General features: G+C 34.1%; 1 pseudogene; it reads right to left on the bottom strand.

Annotated features, from left to right (window-relative positions):
- Nucleotides 1-299: 299 nt before the first annotated feature.
- LOC134272235 (uncharacterized) lies at nucleotides 300-1,381 on the bottom strand (annotated as a pseudogene).
- Nucleotides 1,382-22,685: the final 21,304 nt, after the last annotated feature.

The following is a 22,685-nucleotide window of genomic DNA, read 5'->3' as shown; positions in this document are numbered from 1 at the left end:
CATATTTTAACAATTTCTAGAATATTCTAGATTTATGATACTGTATAAATACCCTGTCAATTCGATGCATAGAATAATTGTGAATACTTTGTCGTATAAGCACTATTGAGAAATAACTGGGATATATATTTTCACTGGGACATTGTGTGCAGCAACGGACACTCTGATGTATGTATTTTTAGATTTTTGCTAAGTTTGTACTTTATGTTTCATATACTTATTATATATTACTGTAAATAAATTATTCTTAAGTTTAAATTGTGTTATTGATCTTTGCTGGCATTTAGGGTTATTCTGACCCATAACACTCTGTTCCGTCATCCTATTTTCCAACTTACACATCTTGTCCGGATTTGTTCGCCTGTTAATGAAACAGAATCAACCTTAGTTACACACTGTTACAGAGTGTCAGATTCCACATTCAATTCATTTATATCCCACATTTAGTGATTATTGGTTTGTGAGTTTTAAGAACCCATGCCTTTTATAACATAGAAATTAGCAAAACTAATTTAATTACATTTTTTCAGAACCCTTTTGTAAATGAATTAACATCGATGGTAATCAATAAGATGATAATTCAATATTACTATGTAATTAATGTGTTTAAACATTCATCACCTCGAAGTAATCAGAATGGAGTCTTCCGCCTGACTAAATCGACCCTTATCATTATCCGAGTTACTGGTACATGTAATTGGCGCAAAGGCACTGCAGTTTGAATCGAGTGTCGGCAACTGGTGCAAAGGTGCCGCAGTTACCCTGGCTCTCTGGTGTAGGACTTAGGGGTCTAAAGAGATCGAGAGAGAAGGTGAAAGACACTAACTTTTTATTATGTTCAAACTAAATTATCGAAATTATGTAAACCTGCTTTTTCTGAAGTTCAAAAGATTTAATTTAACTTAATAAAAATCAGTTAGCTAATAGTTCAGAAATTAAACAATATGAAAATGTAATGATTAAAGAATTTTTTTTTTTAAGTTACTAAATATACATATAACACATTCTAGTACATTACGTTACACAAGAATCCAATCTTTACCTTTTTAATGACTCATTTTCTTTGCCAATTGTACTTAATGTTGAATGGTAGTTTGCAGAGGGAGGGGCTGGAATATAACTTCAATAAAAGAGAGAGAAAATGTGAAAATAAAATACATAGAGCACTTACGGTTTTTTCTTTCATATTTTTAATTTTATTTTATTATTATTAGTAGTATTATCATGTTATGAATTTTGAGAAAAGATGTCATCGAACTAGGTTTAAAAATTTTGAAAAAAAAATTGAAAACTCAAAAAGTGACTAAATCAGATTAATTTTCGTTTCACAAAATGACACTTACTGAGATGGAAACGCAGACCGTTCCAATTCCTCCCCCATTTTAACCCATAACTCCTCGAATTCACTAAAGGTATCTATGGATTTGCTTGCGTTTCTATGATAAGAAATACACAGTCCCGTACTAAGGGTAATCATGTGTTTTATAAATATCCCAATTATAGATATTGTATTTTATATAAGAGTTGCGTCAAGCGAAAAGGGACCTTCGTGACAAAATTTTCGAAAATCGTTTTTTCACCGATTCTGAAAGAGCTAGTTTTTCTGAATATTTTGATACCAAATTTTTTATTGTATACCATCTAAATACTAATTAAAACTCAAACGGAAAGCAATGCAATTTTAAAAAGATAACGCTATAAAACGTTGAATAACGTCGCATAACGTTATTGATATTTGGACCGATATTATTACTAAATAACCCTTTTGTATTCGTTAGAAATTATTTTTTTTTACATGTATTTAAGGTTTTCACCCCCCCCCCCCATTTCAGCATCTACATAATCTTATACATTGTAAAATAGCGATAAGTCTGTTGGGAAAAAAAACCGACAATTTTTTCTACATATATATATATATGTAGGCCAATATTGAAATAATAAACTTTAAGGAAGTTGTACATTTTCAAAGAATATATTCAATGACATCATTAAATCTTTCTACAACCTGAATATAAGCATGCATTAATCTCTGAAAAACTGGTATTTAAAAGGATCCTTCACAAGGGGATAGACCGCTGACCATGTGAACAAAACCAACAAGTTCCTACTCTGAAGTTATCTCGCAAGGCATTCATAACAACTGGGAAGTTTTCCAAGGGAGAAATAACATGTTCGTGAACAGAAATGACCGAGTATTTACGATTGCTTGCAAGGGACTAAAATGAATACCAATGTTCATGTAGTAAGGTCGTATGGATAAATCCCGGTCAAAGAACTGATTTTTTCCCTTTCGCCATATCAGCAAACTTGCCTCCACAAAAACAAACCCTTACCCAGTACCTACATGTATATGTTTTTTATTTTTTTTGGGGGGGATGACATAGTTGTACTCCCCTGAACAATTGTTTTTAGGGGGTGCAGCTTTCAGACATTGTTATCATTTTTTTTTTTTACTTATCAATTATATCACACTTCTTTCAAAATCGATGTCCTTTTATTTTATTTCAATTGAGAATTATATTGAAATGTGGAAAATTCCCCTATTCAAATTACATTAAACGTGATTGCCCCCCCCCTTCTAACGATGTTACTTGCCTATATGTCAGTGATTTAAGATGCTAAAATCAAATAAAATATACCGGTACACATTGTATCAATTATTATAACTTTACTATATATCAGTGAAAGAAATAATTTTTTTGTACATTGGGGACACGGGGGGGGGGGGGGGGTTGCTTTCCTCAAAAGTGAGCCAGGCACGTTGTAATTGCCATGGAACAAAGACATGTTACATCGCTTGCAATTGTATAAATTTTGTTTAAAATAAATATCGTGTGTTGTACAATTTTGTAAAGAGAAAATCTTGTATTTTATTCTCATGTTAAAAATATTATGGAATTGAATTTGATCAGCACTAAAATATTCCGATAAAAATATCTAAGTTATGTAGATATCTAGGCTTGATGCAAAACAATTAGTCGGACACCAATACATGTAAAAGTAAGAAGTAAAATTCACACTTTCAGAATATACTAAAATCGTTAATATATAATTAACACATGTATAAGCTTTTCTTCTGTGCCACCCATTCACGTGCTAGTATGTTGATTCATGCAATATTTTATTGACCAAATCACTGGTACCGGATGACATTCTAACTGTACAATCTAAATATTTGATACACAGTTACATACATGTACATGTAGATAATCAGTTTATTCATATTCAGCTGTATCAAACAGAACAAGAAAAGATATGTTTATATGGTGTAAGATGCATACTCATCCCCTGAAAATCCAAATAATATAATCTACGTATACATGCTGCCATCGAATGAAATTTCTTTAGATTTATTCTCAGCATTATTTTGTAATAGATAGATCATTATGCATCTGTACAATCGGCAGTCCTCGGCTGACTCCGCTTCACTCCATTCAACCAGGTACGAGCCATCCGAGGAGCTCCGAGTGATATACCCCATCCCCCCCCCCCCAAAAAAAAAAAGAAAAGAAAGAAATTATATATTATTTACAAAACGCAGTATTTTTTTTTCAAACCCAACATTTTATTGATAGTCAGGTTGTAACAGGATCAAACTTTCTCTCATACATAATTGAAAAAAAAAAATGTATATACAGAATGTATATATTTTTAAAATCATATGCAGTAAGCAGACACATAGAAAGAATCTTCATTTGTTGGAAAGGGCTTTATAAAAAGACGTTATTTGTTAGCCTGAGATTAAAAAAGGAGTCATCAGACAATATTATTAAGAGGTCACAACATGCACGAGCGTAAATAATCTGATTTCACAATCGCAGTGTAAATTGAGATAGGTCTACGGCAACATCAACAAAGGGGTTGCACAACTTCCGAATATGAAATTCTTATAATCTTCTGCAAATACATCTACAGTGTATGAAAAAAAAACGGAACTATAGAGATATTGCTTGAAAAACAGAATAATTTACCACCTCTTGACTGATGATGTGAATTACAAGACAATTAATGATCCGGCACTTAATTAAATGATCAAATATAGGAGCGATCTTTTTTAGAGAAGAGGGGTGCATGTGCCATTGAATTTTCAAAGTGTCTATGGTCAAAATAAAAAAGAAATTAATAGTAAATTAATACGTAAAAACGAAAAGGAACAAGCAAAATCGATACAATAAAAAATAAATTAAAAAGGAAAAAAATAAAGGAAATCAAGATCGAGAGAATAACGAAAAAAAATCGGAATTAATCCTTGAAAGGTTCCCTTTCCATAGTAAAATAAATGAACATAAGCACATTTAAAAAAAAAAGTGCGTGCGCGAGGATGTTAGGGTGTGTGTGTGTGGGGGGGTATCAAACCATTTAATTATACGATATTATGCAAGATTATAAGCTCAACTCAAAATGTTTGGAACTACTGTATTTGCCTTAAATAAAATTGGTAAACTTCAAATTAGAAAATAAAACTAATGTACATAAGTCTGATTTTAAATCATCGCTCTTAATTTTCGACTATGAAGTTAACAACATCAGTTTAAAGCAAAGATAACGTGTTTAACTTTAATTTATTTCAAAAAATTTAGGCAATGAATATTATAAGAACTCCAACTAGTTTTGAAAATGACCACTGTTGATTATTGTTGCGCCAAAGGTGATGGTGTTGATGAGGAAATACAAAAGTCCATATGGTTTTCGCCGCTTCATCCTTTATGACATTGCTACAGCCAGTTTCCTACCAGCTGCATTCATGTTTTTCCTTCTATATGTATTGACAAAACACTATTGCAACTATGCTAGTATCAGTTTACTTGATTCGATTACTTAATCTCTGATAACAAACTTAGGGCATTGAGTCGCCAATTCTCGGGCCTTTAATCTGACTAACGGAGAAACAACCTGGAATGTGTAATATGTAACCCCCATCCCCACACTAAATAAAAAAACAACAGAAAAAAATTGAAATAAATGCAGGTGACAATTTATCTGTACGGTATGGAGCTCAGCCGGGAAGGCCAAAGACGCGATTGTCTTCACAGATTACTGAGGTAAACACTTACACTGTATATGGATTTGTTCATAGACATTTTTCACTTATCATGAATAAGGCCATTCATGAACTATCAAAAATTAAATTAGTTAATAAACTATTTTGGAAATATTAAGAGTAAATCTATAAATTGACGACATTAAACATTTTTTTTCGGACAGTTATAGGCGTGTATTTTTTTTTAACATTAGTATTACATGTACGCAAATAAATTTTTATTTTGCTTTATCGTATGATTTTTTTATTGACAAAACGCACCGGCGCGACGTCACGTCTTTGAAGCGCTATTGTGACGTGATTACGTTTATGTCACGAAGGTCCCTTTTTGCTTGACGCAACTCATAATCTTATTCATCAACTTTAAACAGAAAAAAAGAAAAAAAGACTAACTAGAACTGTGTTCACCAACAATAAAGCTAACATATCTTTATAAGAAAATATAAAATTCGAATTAAAAATAATGTTTTAAAAAAATTGAAAAACTTATAAAACTTACCAGTCATAAACCTAAAACAAAAGCTTCTTAACTTTGCACCTTAAAATAATTTAGCTAATTCTTAAAACAAAAGGAATATTTCACTTACAGGAAATCAAGGAATTCTTCTGCCATTCTTCTTGTCACTGATATTCTGTCAATGATAAAATCTGTTTGCAACACCCCCCCCCCCTTCCCCATTTATATATTCTCTTGGATGGAGGTTTTGCTAGTACGAAAAAAAAGGGCGTGTGTGTTGGGGTATCATCACTATAATTGATGGATTGAGTAATGATTGAGAAGTTTCAATCAGTATTATTCTTTATTCATCATCTGAACGTCTTTTGAATCACTATTGAAAATACCGCCCGGTTCTACACCTGCGCAAAGGTAATACATCATGACCTGAACTATTTCCTGGTCTTTATAGGTCAGGATGTATGTACTTAACGTGTGCTCATTCATTAAATACAGCTTTTATACAACTGTTCCAATAACTTATTTACTGAGGTCACGTGAACCGATTTATTCACATAAAATTAAAAAAAAAATTTTGTGTTATACATATAGTTATATTTAACAAAAAAAACAAAAATTCCGCTGTAAATTATTTATACCTACCGATATTAAGTGACAGTGAAATTACTACCAAGTAGTTTGTTTTGAACAAACAAACAAAAAATATTACAATTTTTTTTTCTATTTTACTGATAAATCTACAAGAAAGCTTCCAACACTGCAGCGCAATTTTATTGAAGATTTTAGTCGATATTTAAAATTTGAACTTTAGTAAATGCAAGAAACGAGACTTATTCGTGTATGTAAACACATACAAAGGAAAATATCAAATTTAGGCTTATAATATAGTAATTGTAATTGTGTAAATTTTGTTCATTTATCCACAGGGTCCTAGTACTTAAAAAATATTATAGTCACTGTCTCTTATGTTACACATTCTAAATGTGTGAGATTGTCTTACACAAATGTCCTAATTTAATTCTGAAACTTTATTCCTCCCTTACATTGCTAATATGTTAAATGTTAATATAATTATCCCTACATACAAGAACTATTGTTTTAAGTTCCCTCAGTATCTGTCTCCCTTATTTTGGTTTGTAATCAGTTAATGCTTATAAGGGTGTGATTAGATTAATCGCGAAATCAGGGTGGCCTAAAGGTCACATGATGATGATGATGACGTTGAAAAGTCCGTGCAGAATTCGCGCCGTTGCGAAGATGGAAGGACGCAAGGTAACACCAGCTAAGCTGATAGGCATAACGTTAATTATTATAATGGAGTTGTACACATTTGCTGAAGCTACGAGATGTCCAAATAATCATGGATTGGTAAATTGCGCACTCTACCAAAGCAATTGTGTAAGCATTGCCGTCAATGTCCAGATACGCGAAATTCGCGTTGCCAAGTGTGCCGGCATCATCGTCGTCAACGGAAAGCCGCCGTCCCACTTTGAATTTCCAATAGTGCGGAGCATTCATGGACTCCAATGCCATGGTATATTCGGTAAGTAATACATATACATTGCGGAAATTCAAAGTGTGTGGATTATGGGGAGGGGGGGTTCAAATTAAATTGTTTTGACCACTTAATTTATAATTTTTGAACTATAAGCCGTTGCTTGTCTTAATATGGAATGATGTGGTATTTTTGGTGATTTTCTAAAGGAGTGGGCTTATAGTGAACGATTTGTAGACTTGGAAAGTATCGTGAGAAAAATTAGAACACGTGATAATTTCATCAGCCAATCAAATCGTTGTATCTTTAATATGGAATGTTTATGTTGTATCGGTTCACCAATTTCAATCCAGATGTGTTCCGAAAGACAAGGTTTGTGTGTTACGGACTTTTTTTTTAGTTTGGTCATCGAAAATTAATAATGTTTGTTTCAATTACTGAAAATTTTGAACTGGGTGGCAGAATATTTTCAAAAGTATTCGCTTTGTGTACATTTGCAAAGTTTTTAAATGCAAAGATGTTGATATAAAACAATATATCAAACACTTGAATTGGAATATTTATTTCATTTTTAGTTTGTTGTGTAGATTTCTTTATTTGTATTGTCTGTGACTGATTTCTACACCAAGTTTTTTCACATAATATTTTAACTTGAATATAGGTGTATGTTAATACTTGATTGTTCAGAATGGAATGGACAAATTGAATAATGTACATTGTTGTTATGCTAAAACATTTTGTATGTATGTGTTGTATGTTTTTTTTAAATTTTATTTTATTGAAATTTAATTTACGACTCTTTTTTTTCAACAGTCACACCAACAACTCGACCAGCAGTTGAGAGACCCCAAACTGGGACCATCCGCCGGGCACTTACAACTGGACCAGCAGTTGAGAGACCCCAGACTGGGACCATCCGCCGGACACTTACAACTGGACCAGCAGTTGAGAGACCCCAAACTCGAGCAATCAATGGGCAGTCACAACAAGAACGTCTTTGCAATACAATGGCCCTACCATGGATCACAGTAAGTGTTTCCATTTTAATAATTTTAACGTGTATGGAATTACAAAGTTATCTTTGTGATTCTACCAAGAAAGAAAGTGAACAAAGCAAACCCGTGTACTTTCTATTTAGTTTGAAGAAAATCCAACCTTGTGGTCTTGCTGACCAGTAAGTTTAGAAAGATTTTCATACAGACTGTTTCAAAACCCACTCTAGACTGACTCAATACTCAATAACATTTTATTGTATTGCAGACATGAATATGCAGGACTTTGACGAGCAGGACAACCTTTTTGATGAGCCTGGTACTACAGGTCAGTGTGTAACCATCCTTTTGTCAATAAATATGTTAGTTTGTTTTTTTATTTTAATAGGTCCTATTTATTTTATCGGAGATATCGGAGATATTAGAAAAAAAATTAAAAAATCATGTTTCAAAAAATCATGTTTCAAAAAATCAATCTACATTATGTATAAAAGATTAAGATGTTGTAATATGCAAACAACCAGACAAATGATCTGAAATAGATTTCAACAGAATCCATACTTTGTCTTACATGTAGTGGCAAATGGGTGATTTTTTTTATTTTCTACAATGTGTATAACATCAATATGTATTATTGTATGAATAAGCATTTGTTTAAAAATATTTTTTGTGTATTATTAGGGTTACAGCTTGGGCTATTACATGCACCCTTGCAATTCTGTTAATCATACTAAAGAAATACCTGACGAAATGCCATTTCTGCAATTGTGTACGAGCACAGACAGCCCCCCAACCATCCATTCCTTTATCAACCATCCACACACCACCTTCCCTTGCAACAACCCCATTGAAAGGTTGGTTGCCGCTCCCCCCCCCCCCCCCCCACCCCCGAAATAGGATTTTAGAGTTTGGGCAATATCCTTTTTTTTGGTTGTTAATTATTACGGGTAATTAAACAATTATCTGGTTGTCCCCCCTCACTTTCAAAAACGATGATACGTGCCTGAAAATGGCCAAAAAAACATGGTTATGATACTAAGTTATGAATTACAGTGGTAAATAAACCACAGTATAGGCCTACAGTGTATTCCCAAATTATTGAATTATTTTCAAGATAAACAATTCTACATTGATCCATTATTAAATCAAAATAATAATAATAACAAAACATTTAGCTAGCATTTAGCCAACATAATTTGAAGAAGGCTTTAAATATCATGATCCTATATTGAATGTGATTTTTGGTAACAGATTTGCCAGTAATCAATCAAATTGGCAATCACTTTAGAGCAGCTGCAGAACTGTAGCTCTCCGAAAAAGTATATATTAATAGTCCGGTCTATCAATATATATTTTTTTCGGAGAGCTACAGTTTTGCAGCTAACTTCAGAGCAAAAAATATTCATAGTTCAGTCATACCCTAAATAAATTGCGCAATTTATTGTGCGTAATATGGTCATTCAATCTGAATATAAGACTACCTTTGTCATATTTCAGCAATTTAATTAAGCAAAATGCTATTTTCTAACCAATCAGATTCCCCAAGCGCTCGCCTTCGCTGGGCTGTGCGTTGTTTTCAACTACCAATTCCTCGTCAGAATCAGCTTCTGGTTCAAACTGGTAAGGTCTTATACCAAGCTCGACATTCAATCCATCTGGTTTATCAAATATTAAGGGCTGATATCGTCTTGTTGTCGGAACTAATCTCGTAATTCATACTAATCCGCCTAATCTGTCCCTGTTGTGACGTCACGGTGATATAGCCTCGTTTTCGATCGATGCTATTTTTGTTGATTGGATTTTCATAACAGATAAAAATAGACGCTTTCAACAGGCAATAACTCCGTTAATCGTGCATCGATTTCGATGCGGTTTCTTTTTGTTGGTTTTATTTCGCCGCGTCCTAAAACATATAAAAGAATTGCCACTCATTTCCATTACCCTTTAAGCAATATTTGCACATCAACCTTTTTAATCGGTATCACAAATTATTCCTTTTACTAAGTATATCATTTCAATCAAGTTTTGGTTAAATAATTCAAGTTTGACGTTCTATGAAATAAACAAACGATTGCTTGTAGTTTCTTTATAAAAATCATTAGTAGCTTAGATCCGTCAACCGGAAAAGCCACCCTGCGCACCTCTGTATAATTTCATGGCTGTCTATAGAAAATTAATGTAGACTTTTAATGTTATGTACGATACTCACTATGCGAGTAAAATCTGAATATAGTTTACGGACATCACCATATACCTATTGTTTGTTATATGAATAAGTAGGAACGCTGTTTCGTAGTTTATTTGCAAAATTTAATTTATTAGTAGAGATATATAGAACACACAATCAAGAGCCCAACCAACAAGTATCAAAGGTACTAATACTGCTGCAACAAAATAAAAGTGACCAAGACATCGAAATGGGTGACAAGCAAGACAGCATGACGAAGTTTCAGGACTTCGAGAAAAAATGGATTGAGCTGGAGGAAGAATTTAACGGTCAAAACTTCGATCCAAAGTAAATTTACTTATATTTACAACATGCAAATGTTTTTTAGAAGACTACTTATTACGACCTTCACATAAAATTAATTTATTTTTTTAATTGAAAATTTATTTATTTAGTTATTATTTATTAATTTTTTTTATTTGATTGTTTTTTTAGAAACTCCCCACCAAATTCATTTTCTGATATGCCCTCAAGCTTAAGTGAATCTTTAGTACCAAATCCATTTCCAAGAGTTTGTTTGTCTCCAGACATCCCAAACCAAAAGGCAAAGTTAATAGTAAGTTGACTTTACTTTTGTAAATTGCGTCAACTGTATCGATTAACATAATTTTTGGAATATTTTTTTTAATATTTCAAGTCACGGCTTCCTATATTAATTCAATGATGCAAGCGACATGAATTGAGTTGTATGTATTTTTTATTCGAAAACTAAATGAGATTCTAGATAGCTAAAAAATATTTTACAAATTTTCAGTAACTCGTCAACAATGCAACCATCGTGCGCCACCACCACAACTATTACCTCTGAAGGCTAGGTAGTCCACCTGCCGATATGGACCCAAATTTGACACCTTTTAAAAGAGTGGAAGATTCTATCATGCTGGGGATGAGATAGACCTTTTTTTATAAACCTTATATTGATATTCTTTTTAAGTAATTTGCTATTTAATTTGCTAATATAACTCCTCATGATCAAAATTTCTGGCATGATTTAAAACAAAAAGAAACAACGGTAGTGATTGCAATAATAGAATATTTTGTAAAACCAGACTGAGCTTGTCTACACATGTTAAACAAGTCGTTTATCAAAGTGTAGAAAAACGTTGTTAATTAAATCAGTATTAACCAGAAGTCTCTGTCGAGACTGAAGCTCTACTGGTTTGTACTTATAGCAAAGGAAGAGAAAAGTACTTAAGCAGTTGGAAATTGAAACTTTTCAACAGCAATAAATAGAATAATGATCCTTGATTAAGTCTCTTTATGTTCTTAGTGCAGTCTACTTGCATGCCACATTTATATTATAATCAGACTAAAATTGTATTTGGAGTAGCATTTTGAAAGAATTTCACAGAAATTTCTATTTTTAGTAACCACGGCAACACCGTTCATCGAAATCAAAAACTGATACACAGAATTATGTATCTTATTGTAGTCTACTTGAGTGCCAAGTTATATTGAAATCAGACTAAAACTGTAGAAGGAGTAGCATTTTGAAAGAATTTCACAGAAATTTCTATTTTTAGTAACCACGGCAACACCATTCATCGAAATCAAAAACCGATACTCAGAATTGTGTATCTTAGTGTAGTCTACTTGTGTGCCAAATTATATTGAAATCAGACTAAAACTGTAGGAGGAGTAGCATTTTGAAAGAATTTCACAGAATTTTCTATTTTTAGTAACCACGGCAACACCGTTCATTGAAATCAAAAACTGATATACAGAATTATGTATCTTATTGTAGTCTACTTGTGTGCCAAGTTATATTGAAATCAGACTAAAACTGTAAAAGGAGTAGCATTTTGAAAGAATTTCACAGAAATTTTTTTTTTTAGTAACCACGGCAACACCGTTCATCGAAATCAAAAACCGATACACAGAATTGTGTACCTTAGTGTAGTCTACTTGTGTGCCAAGTTATATTGAAATCAGACCAAAACTGTAGGAGGAGTAGCATTTTGAAAAATTATTTACAGACAGACAGACAGACAGACGGACGGACGACGGACGCATTACTATCGCATAAGCTCTTCTGGTCTCTGACCAGTAGAGCTAAAAATGTCATATCGCGATTTTTTAAAAGATATACGATATTATAATTAAGCATGTAATTTTCACAGAAGACGTCAAAGACGCGCGGAGAGACGGGAGAGGTTGGAAAGGAGAATACGTGAAAGGTCAACCCCTCCACCCACTGCTATCCTAGTACAGCTTCAAATTATGAGAAATCTTGCTTGTGAAATGCAGAAGGACCTGGATCAAATAAAGATCCTCTTCAATTATGTCGAGTACTGCATTAAACGTAGGAGAGTTTCATGAATAAAAGGTTATTTATATTTGAAATCTTACCCACTAAGACACCGAAAGCGGGAGACCACAATTCTTTGAATTTGCTTGTTCGTTATTAAACCGAAATTACGTGGCGCCTTATCCCCCGGCAGCTTACTACAATCCAGACGACATGACCATCAGTGGACGACAGGCTTTTTACCAATGGTACGAACAACAGGCCGGAAAAGAGTTTGATTTCCAGAAGGAATTTTTAGAGCATTTTATCTCGGACGTGGATATTTTGAGACGATGTTGCTTTCAGTTTAGAGCCACCCTCAAGAGCTTAGTCCGACCCCTTCCAGGAATCCATCACTTTTGCCAGTGCGGCCAATTTAGCTTATCGTCGAGGCTTCATGCCCAAAAGGACCATTGTCATCGAGGGTATCAGCCTGTCGGTGGTTAAGCTGGACGAGTCAGCAGAGCGGACACAGCAAACGGCAGGTAAGAAACGGGGGAGAAGTCAAGATCGGAAGTTATACCGTCGACGGATACGAAGAAGCCACTCATACCGTCTACGAATTTTACGGATGCTATTGTCACGGTTGCCCTATTTGCTATCCGAATCTACAGACCGAAAGTCATCTTAGCCGGACCCAGTTTACCTTTCAACAATTACACGAGGAAACGATCAGAAGCAATTCAGTCTTGGAGGAAGTGGGGTATTCCGTCCGTAGCATCTGGGAGGGCGAATTCGATCAAGAAATGCAAAGAGATGAAACTTTACAGAAGTATGTATCAGGTCTCAATATTCCAGATCCTTTGAACCCCCGAGACGCCCTGTACGGAGGCCGAACAAATGCCAAACGATTATATTTTGAGCAATTCACTCCTCCTACATTATTGAAATGAAGCAAAAATTATAATACAGAATTGTTAAGTATGCACATATATAAAGTTTACTAAATCACAAAAAACATACGCACTGCACGTGGATTTGGATGGTCACTAATGGCACAATACTGTATATTCCTTAAACAGCCGTAAGTTCGGGGTTGATAAATTAAGACTTTTTCCAGATTATTTGTAAATGCTTGATTTTGGCTGATAACATTTTTATGTTATAACTTACTTATGCTTAAAAGCATGTGGGCGTTGGGTAGGGGCCCACAGCCACACAAGAAAACAAGAGGCCCAGGGGCCACAGCGCTCACCTGAGCACATCAGGCTTGAATCCCCCCCCCCCCCCGGCGTTCATTATTTGAACAAACTAGAATCTACACTACCTGAGGATGATTCCATATAAATATCACTAATCATAGCTTTGAAGTACTTGAAAAGAAGATTTTAAAAGATTTCTCTATATATCCCTATGTAAAACTTGGGTCGGCCATTTTGGCCCCACCCTTGCCCCGGGGGGCATAATTTGAACAAACTTGAATCTACACTACCTGAGGATGATTCCACATGAGTTTCATCTTTCCTGGCCCAGTGGTTCTGGAGAAGAAGATTTTTAAAGATTTTTCCTATATATTCCTATGTAAAACTTGGGTCGGCCATTTTGGCCCCACCCTTGCCCCGGGGGTCATGATTTGAACAAACTTGAATCTACACTACCTGAGGATGATTCCACATGAGTTTCATCTTTCCTGGCCCAGTGGTTCTGGAGAAGAAGATTTTTCTTATATATTCCTATGTAAAACTTGGGTCGGCCATTTTGGCCCCACCCTTGCCCCGGGGGGCATGATTTGAACAAACTTGAATCTACACTACCTGAGGATGATTCCACATGAGTTTCATCTTTCCTGGCCCATTGGTTCTGGAGAAGATGATTTTTAAAGATTTTTCCTATGTATTCCTATGTAAAACTTGGGTCGGCCATTTTGGCCCCACCCTTGCCCCGGGGGGCATGATTTGAACAAACTTGAATTTGCACTACCTGAGGATGATTCCACATGAGTTTCATCTTTCCTGGCCCAGCGGTTTTGGAGAGGAAGATTTTTTAACAAGAGGCCCACGGGCCTTATAGGTCACCTGAGTATCATGTAATAACTTTCCAGCGATTGTATTTGGTTCGTGTTTTAAGCCAAAAGCCATGAAATTCACCAATTTTGAAAGAGGCGCCATTGCTTATCAAAGGGCAGATTTCAAAGCATTAATTTATTTTTAGTCAAAGTACCCCCCTGGTACCCCTGACCCAGCAGCCCTGAAATTATCTATTTTGAAAGAGGACCCTTTCTTCATTATAAGGCCAGCATTTTTTTATGTTTAGGTTTAGTTATGAACATGAGAATAAAAAAGTCCCGAAGGAGAAGGAAATAAATTTTTTTTTTTGATAAATCAATTATTACCATTTGTGCATTCTTTTTTTATGCTATCCTAATAGGCTCCTTACCACTGGACACATAATGCTTACAAATAGGAAAGTAGAACATGTAATTGCTTATTTCATCATCTGCCAGTTTGGGCCAGTTGTATAAATTTTGTGATGTTGATCAAAATATACTTTAAAAAATCAAGTCTTTAAAAGTCTTTCAATATATCTTCATTTTTTTAATATGTGTTAGGTGAATGTGTAGACATTGTTCTAAAATTTACTTGATGCCTAAAATTATAATTCCTATCATAAAACAGACAAGGAGTATTGGGGAGTAGGGTCAACATTTTTTCAATTAAGTGTAAAATAATTTTTCTGGCTGATACAAATGATACTACATGCCTGTATATATTTGTATATTCTTGCCTTTTAATAGTTGAATTTTTTTTTATTTCTTCAGGTTATTGTTTATTTCTTCCTCAAATGGACTTCACTTCTCCCATAGTTTTATTCATTACATCTGATGCATAAGCAACCCTTTTCTGAAGAATGATGCTTAGACTGTAAGCTATAACAGAGACCTAAACAATGTCCCTGGCAATATGCAATAGCTACCACGGGAGTTTAAAACCTGGGGGTGGAAAATAATTTACAGTTACTTTTGAAGCGAATACATAATTATCTCACCAGCATGTCATTGTGCAACAAAGTCGTCAGCATTTTATTTGTCCTTTGAACGGGTGAAACGTTTTGAATGACACTCTTATCGATGAATTTTACACTATTTTAAAAATTTGAAATCTCGATCCCGACTCAAATTTGACATCGGAAAGAAAACAAATTGTTTTATTTTTTTCGGAAAATTCAAAACCTTGAGAGGAGGGTTTGTAAAACTGAAAATAAAATAAATCCTGGCCTTAAATATTTAATTAGATCATTAGCATATTAACCAGGAGCAAAGGATAAGATGTTCAAAGAATTCATGCATTTCACTATATAATCATTAGAGCCCCACCCTTAAACAAGAACCCCTGACCCTGGGGCCATAAAATTCACAATTTTGGTAGAGGCACTCTTGCTTATCATAACTATGTACTTAGTTAGTTTATTTAATACCCAGGAGCAGAGAAGAAGATTTTCAACGAATTCATGTATTTTCATTATATAATCAATAGAGCCCCGCCCTAACACCAGAACCCCTGACCCTGGGGCCATAAAATTCACAATTTTGGTAGAGGCACTCTTGTTCATCATAACTATGTACTTAGTTGGTTTATTTAATACCCAGGAGCAGAGAAGAAGATTTTCAAAGAAATAATGCATTTTCACTACCTACTTATTTAGCCCCGCCCTAGCACTAGAACCCCTGACCCCAGGGCCATGAATTTCACAATTTTGGTAGAGGACCCATTGTTGATTACAATCATGCAAACAGTTTGACTGCTTGATGTCCAGGAGTAAAGGAGAAGATTTTTAAAGATTGCATTAATTTTAGTGGTTTTGGCCCCACCCCTCAGGCCCCAGGGGGCAGGGATCATGAAATTCACAATTTTTGTTCCCCTTCACCCAGAGATGCTTTGTGCCAAATTTGGTTGAAATTGGTTCAGTGGTTGCAGAGAAGAAGCTGAAAATGTTCAAATGTTAACGAACGACGACGGACGAAAACGGATAGCAATAGGTCACCTGAGTTTACTCTGGTGACCTAAAAATGCCATAAATTTTTCACAAATTCATAATTATCTCCCCTTGGAAGGGGGCGTGGCCCTTCATTTGAACAAACTTGATTCCCATTCACCCAGGGATACTTTGTGCCAAGTTTGGTTGAAATTGGCCCAGTGGTTCTTGAGAAGAAGATGAAAATGTGAAAAGTTTACGACAACGACGACAACAACGACAACGACGACGGACAACGGACAAATTTTGATCAGAAAAGCTCACTTGAGCCTTCGGCTCAGGTGAGCTAAAAATGATTTGTTAAATCTTTTGTATATTTGGGACAAAAAAAATCGGTAAGTCTGAGTATCCTCTAAATCCGCCAGTGCTGTTAAAAGTTTATTTCGAGTAGTAAATTTTTTGATGTAAGTTTAGTTCATTTCCCCTTTTAAAACCCAAGGGGTTCTATGTCCTTATCACTTAAAGGAATGGGAAGTTTAAGGGAAATCTTCGGAAAGGGTTGGAATTATTTAAGTTAGCGCTTTTGTCTGCTGTCAGAGTAAGAAGCTGTGAAATACATGTATGGAAGGTCAAAAGGAAGGCTAAGATTCTTGTGATTTTTGTTCTTTTTACAAATTTTACAACATTGCTTAGTGGAACATTAACATTTTTTTCACAGTAAACAACTTTTCAAAAAAAAAATTAGGGTGAATTCACCATGCATCGGACACATACCTTGCTTCGGACAACTGTAGACAATAAACTCTCTTTCAACTTAAGAGTTTCGTGTATTTATTTGTTTCTGTCTCGAAGCTGAAGATTTACATTTTTTAATGATACCGATTGTTATTATCATGTTGTGATAAAAATACCCCGAGAATGGCCTTGAAGTTACGTCATATTTTACATATCAAATTGGAATAACCAGAAATTTATGATTTTGCGATTTTTAGAGTTATCGTTCTTAAAATTCGACTTCAACGGAACGTGTCAGACTTTGGTGAATAAAGTTAAAGATTGGTAATTTTACATAAATTTTAAAGAAATTCCACTTCAATGTTCGTATAATTCTTTTTAGAGCTGGTTTTCACTAGTATGTTCATTTCTCCGTACTTCGGACACAAATTCCCCATGCACCGGACACTTTCCGATGCAAAGGTAAGCACTACCATTTTCCTACAGAACCCAGCTGACAGCTGTTTTTGGCGGAAAAAAGAAAATAAAAACTCTATATTTTCAGTCAAAATACAAATTATCAATATATGACGTCTGAAATTTGACTTAATTTATTTCTACAAACAAGAGTATGACAAACCATGAGAAAGAGGCGCGAATTACCGCAATAAAAGCATTTTAATGCATTTCTAAGGCAGAGTGAGGTCTCTTGAATCGTTCTACATTTGTGCAATTAAATTTCAGTTTAGGGTTATTTCTTAAATAAAAATATATCCATATTAAGGATTTTAAAGCACTGTGATAAAGGTATGATATTTTTGCGGTCTAAATACCGTCTGTCCGATGCATGGAAAGCAATGTCCGATCCATGGTGAATTCCGAGTTATTCCTAAAAACTCGATTTTTGAGGATATTTTCTCAATAAAGGGCATATAATTGTCCCAAATTGATATTTAATCACAAACTAAATGTTAATCTCCATTTTGATAATTTTCCGTCGGTGGCGATATCGCTAGAACTTGTTGAAGTACAAGGGTGTCCGATGCATGGTGAATTCACCCTACTCTTATGATTATCCAAGTAAAAAAAGTAAAATTCAGAGAATTATATAGCATGGCTTGTGGGGCAAAATTGGACAAAAAACTCTTCAACTTGACAAATTTATAAAGGGATAATGGACACTTTTGTCATTAAGAACAGATGATTCAAACAAATTTTATCTTTGGAGGAGACTTAATATCATGTCACAAGCTTAGAAAAGTGGATAATTCTTACAATTTTTTCTACTTAGAATTGGGAAATGAAATAGACTTGAAAAATATTACTAATATTTCAATAAAATTATAAAAAGTGATAAAACACACTCAGTAATGGTTTACAGATGAAAATAAATTTCAGAATATGTTAGCTTGGTGCTAAAAGTGTAATATAAACTTTAGAAAAATATACCAACCAGGTGAATTCTATAAGGAACGCAGCACTGTTAAGGCTTAGTACGAGAAATCAACGGAAAACAGAAGTGGAAAAACGGGCACTGTTTTTAAAACTGAATTTATTTATATTCAGCTGTTATACTATTACAGAATTTAAATACTTATGCAAATAGTATTGTACAACCTACTCTGTACTGTATGGAGTTTAGTCACATCGATGGACAGTCACGTGGTAAATGCATAGTAGGTACACGGAATGTAGGTCAATAACAAATTTCAATATTGCAAGGGCATACCCTAGTTGAAATTAAAAATTCAAGCTATTAATTGTTTCTGCATATTTTGTACTTTCTGGAAAGTGCTGCTGCTTTGAATAGAATCCGCGTTTTAATAGTTAAAATTTCAAGTAAATAGGCCAATGTCGAAATATGTTCGACTTTTACCAAATATTTTGTGTACTTATAAAGTCATGCTCTCGATTTAAAGAAAGCAGCAGCACTTTTCAAGTTAAGGAACATATCCTCTATTTATATTCAAAAAATGGTCAAGAATTATTAAGTGTATGCCCTTGCGAAAGAGCGATTAAATGAGGCACTTCGATGTAAAATATACCTAACCTGAACATAAAAACACGACAGAATTATCTAAATACATTCTCTCGATAGTTAATAATAATTGCACTAAACAAATGATAAACATTGGTATTATTAGCCTATTAAAAACCTGTAAATAATATTCTGTTTTATAATAAAACGCATTTTTCATTGTTAAAAAATTCCCAAATCTGCCTCTCACAGCACATGAAATACGTCATTTTTACCAAAATGACGTCATTTTTACCAAAATGACGTCATTTTTACCAAAATGACGTCATGATTGACAAGTTCATCGAGATCAGTGATTTGTTTAAAACCAGCTATATGGCATTTAACTAGCGACTTTTGTTAAAGCATTGATAAATTTTATTGTTGTTTATTATGCTAATACAGTTTGAAGTTGCAAATTATTTCTTTTTCGGGTAATATGAGGAATGCATAAAAGTCATAGTTTTGGTGTGACGTCACAGTTAATTTTTCCTGTAAAAATTAGGCTCCGCCCCCTTTTTCTAGCTTTAACAGTGCTGCGAAAAGCAAAATGGAAAAATCAGCCCATATGATATAGGGTGATTTATGCTATTTTGCTTCTCCGAATAAAATTCACCTGGATTGGTATATTTTTCTAATGTTTATATTAAATTTTTAGCACCAAGCTAACATATTCTGAAAGAACTTTATCCGGTAATAACCAATATTTGCCCCCCCAAATCAAACTTTGATGGAGATATATTTAATTAAGTTCTTAAACAGGGGAGTATATGCTGACTTCAAAGCACTGAATATTGTCACAAGTAATGACGCCATATGTACGTAATGACGTCACAAACATGACGTAAATTTCAGTTTTTTATGAATTTTACAGAAAATTGTACATATTTCGTCGATATTTTGAGTAAAAGTCACCAAGCGCATGTGTGTTCAGGATCAATATTTTGATATAATGTGTAGAATGATAATATCAATGAAATATGTCAATATTGTTCCTGAACAAACTTGCGCTCTATAAATTTTAAAGCTAAAATTGTTGAAATTTTGTCCATTTTGTCCTCTTTCTGAAAAAGGATATAAAATCGGACTAGTTTGTGACGTCATAAAAACAAAAATTGTGAATACACTGCTTTGACACTATAATATTTTCTGTTAATTTATATTTCTCATTCAATTTATTGAATTCAGCACATTTCAGAAAGTTTTCAAAATTTGACTTTTGTGGGGGCAAATATATGCAATATACCGCATATAGTTCTTTGTTTTCACCTGTAAACCTTTACTGAGTGTGATTTGTCAATGTTTGTTTTTCATTGAAATATTAGTAATATTTACAAGTCTATTTCCTTTTCCAGTTCTTAAGAGCAAAATTTTAAGACTTATCCACTTTTCTAAACTTGTGACATGATACTTAGTCTTCTCTAAAGAAAAAAAATTGTTTGTATCATCTGTCCTTAAGAGTTATCTCTATTATGGATTAAGTTTACTTTGTGAAAGTGCTAGGATATTTGTCAATGAAACGTGTCCTAATCTTTGTAGGTTTAACAAGAGGCCCATGGGCCTTATAGGTCACCTGAGTATCATGTAACAACTTTCCAGCAATTGTATTTGGTTCGTGTTTTAATCCAAAAGCTATGAAATTCACAAATTTTGAAGGAGGCACCAATGCTTATCAAAGGGCAGATTTCAAAGCATTAATTTATTTTTAGTCAAAGTACCACCCTGGTACCCCTGACCCAGCGGCCCTGAAATTATCTATTTTGAAAGAGGCCCCTTTCTTCATTATAAGGCCAGCATTTTTTTTATGATTAGGTTTAGTTATGAACATGAGAATAAAAAAGTCCCGAAGGAAAAGGAAATAAAAAAAAAATTTATAAACCAATTATTAACATTTGTACATTCTTTTTTTATGCTATTCTAATAGGCTCCTTACCACTGGACACATAATGCTTACAAATAGGAAAGTAGAACATTTAATTGCTTATTTCATCATCTGCCAGTTTGGGCCAGTTATATAAATTTTGTGATGTTGGTCAAAATATATTTTAAAAAATCAATTCTTTAAAAGTCTTTCAATATATCTTCATTTTTTTAATATGTGTTAGGTGAATGTGTAGACATTGTTCTAAAATTTACTTGATGCCTAAAATTATAATATTCCTATCATAAAACAGACAGGGAGTATTGGGGAGTAGGGTGAACATTTTTTCAATTAAGTGTAAAATAATTTTTCTGACTGATAAAAATGATACTACATGCCTGTATATATTTGTATATTCTTGCCTTTTGATAGTTGAATTTTTTTTTATTTCTTCAGGTTATTGTTTATTTCTTCCTCAAATGGACTTAACTTCTCCCATAGTTTTATTCATTACATCTGATGCATAAGCAACCCTTTTCTGAAGAATGATGCTTAGACTGTAAGCTATAACAGAAACCTAAACAATGTCGCTGGCAATATGCAATAGCTACCACGGGCAGTTTAAAATCTGGGGGAGGAAAATGATTTACAGACAGATACTTTTAAAACGAATACATAATTATCTCACCAGCATGTCATTGTGCAACGAAAGTCGTCAGCATTTTATTTGTCCTTTGAACGGGTGAAACGTTTTGAATGGCACTCGTATCGATGAATTTTACACTAAATAAAGCTATCTTCTCAGATCTAGCTTTATTTATCCGCCGTTTCATCTTAAAACCGGAAGTGCGAGTTCGTAAATTTGAAATCTCGATCCCGACTCAAATTTGACATCGGAAAGAAAAAAAAATGTTTTTTTTTTTTTTCTGAAAATTCAAAACCTTGAGTGGAGGGTTTCTAAAACTGAAAATAAAATAAATCCTGGCCTTAAATATGTAATTAGATCATTAGTATACTAATCAGGAGCAAAGGATAAGATGTTCAAAGAATTCATGCATTTCACTATATAATCATTAGAGCCCCACCCTAAAACAAGAACTCCTGACCCTTGGGCCATAAAAATTCACAATTTTGGTAGAGGCACTCTTGCTCATCATAACTATGTACTTAGTTAGTTTATTTAATACCCAGGAGCAGAGAATAAGATTTTTAAAGAATTAATGTATTTTCACTATATAATCAATAGAGCCCCGCCCTAACACCAGAACCCCTGACCCTGGGGCCATAAGATTCACAATTTTGGTAGAGGCACTCTTGCTCATCATAACTATGTACTTAGTTGGTTTATTTAATACCCAGGAGCAGAGAAGAAGATTTTCAAAGAAATAATGCATTTTCACTACCTACTTATCTAGCCCCGCCCTAGCACTAGAACCCCTGACCCTGGGGCCATGAATTTCACAATTTTGGTAGAGGACTCATTGCTGATTACAATCATGCAAACAGTTTGACTGCTTGATGTCCAGGAGTAAAGAAGAAGATTTTTAAAAGATTGCATTAATTTTAGTGGTTTTGGCCCCACCCCTCAGGCCCCAGGGGGGCAGGGATCCGCAGCACAGTTAAGGTTACAAAAAGGAGGCGGAGCCTAATTTGTACGGGAAAACTTGACTATGACATCATAC

Source organism: Saccostrea cucullata, unplaced genomic scaffold (assembly GCF_032062105.1).
Source record: "Saccostrea cucullata isolate Sc308-1 unplaced genomic scaffold, CSIRO_AGI_Scuc_v1 ctg8243, whole genome shotgun sequence".
NCBI lineage: Eukaryota > Metazoa > Mollusca > Bivalvia > Ostreida > Ostreidae > Saccostrea > Saccostrea cuccullata.
This window is presented reverse-complemented; position numbering and strand designations above follow the sequence as displayed.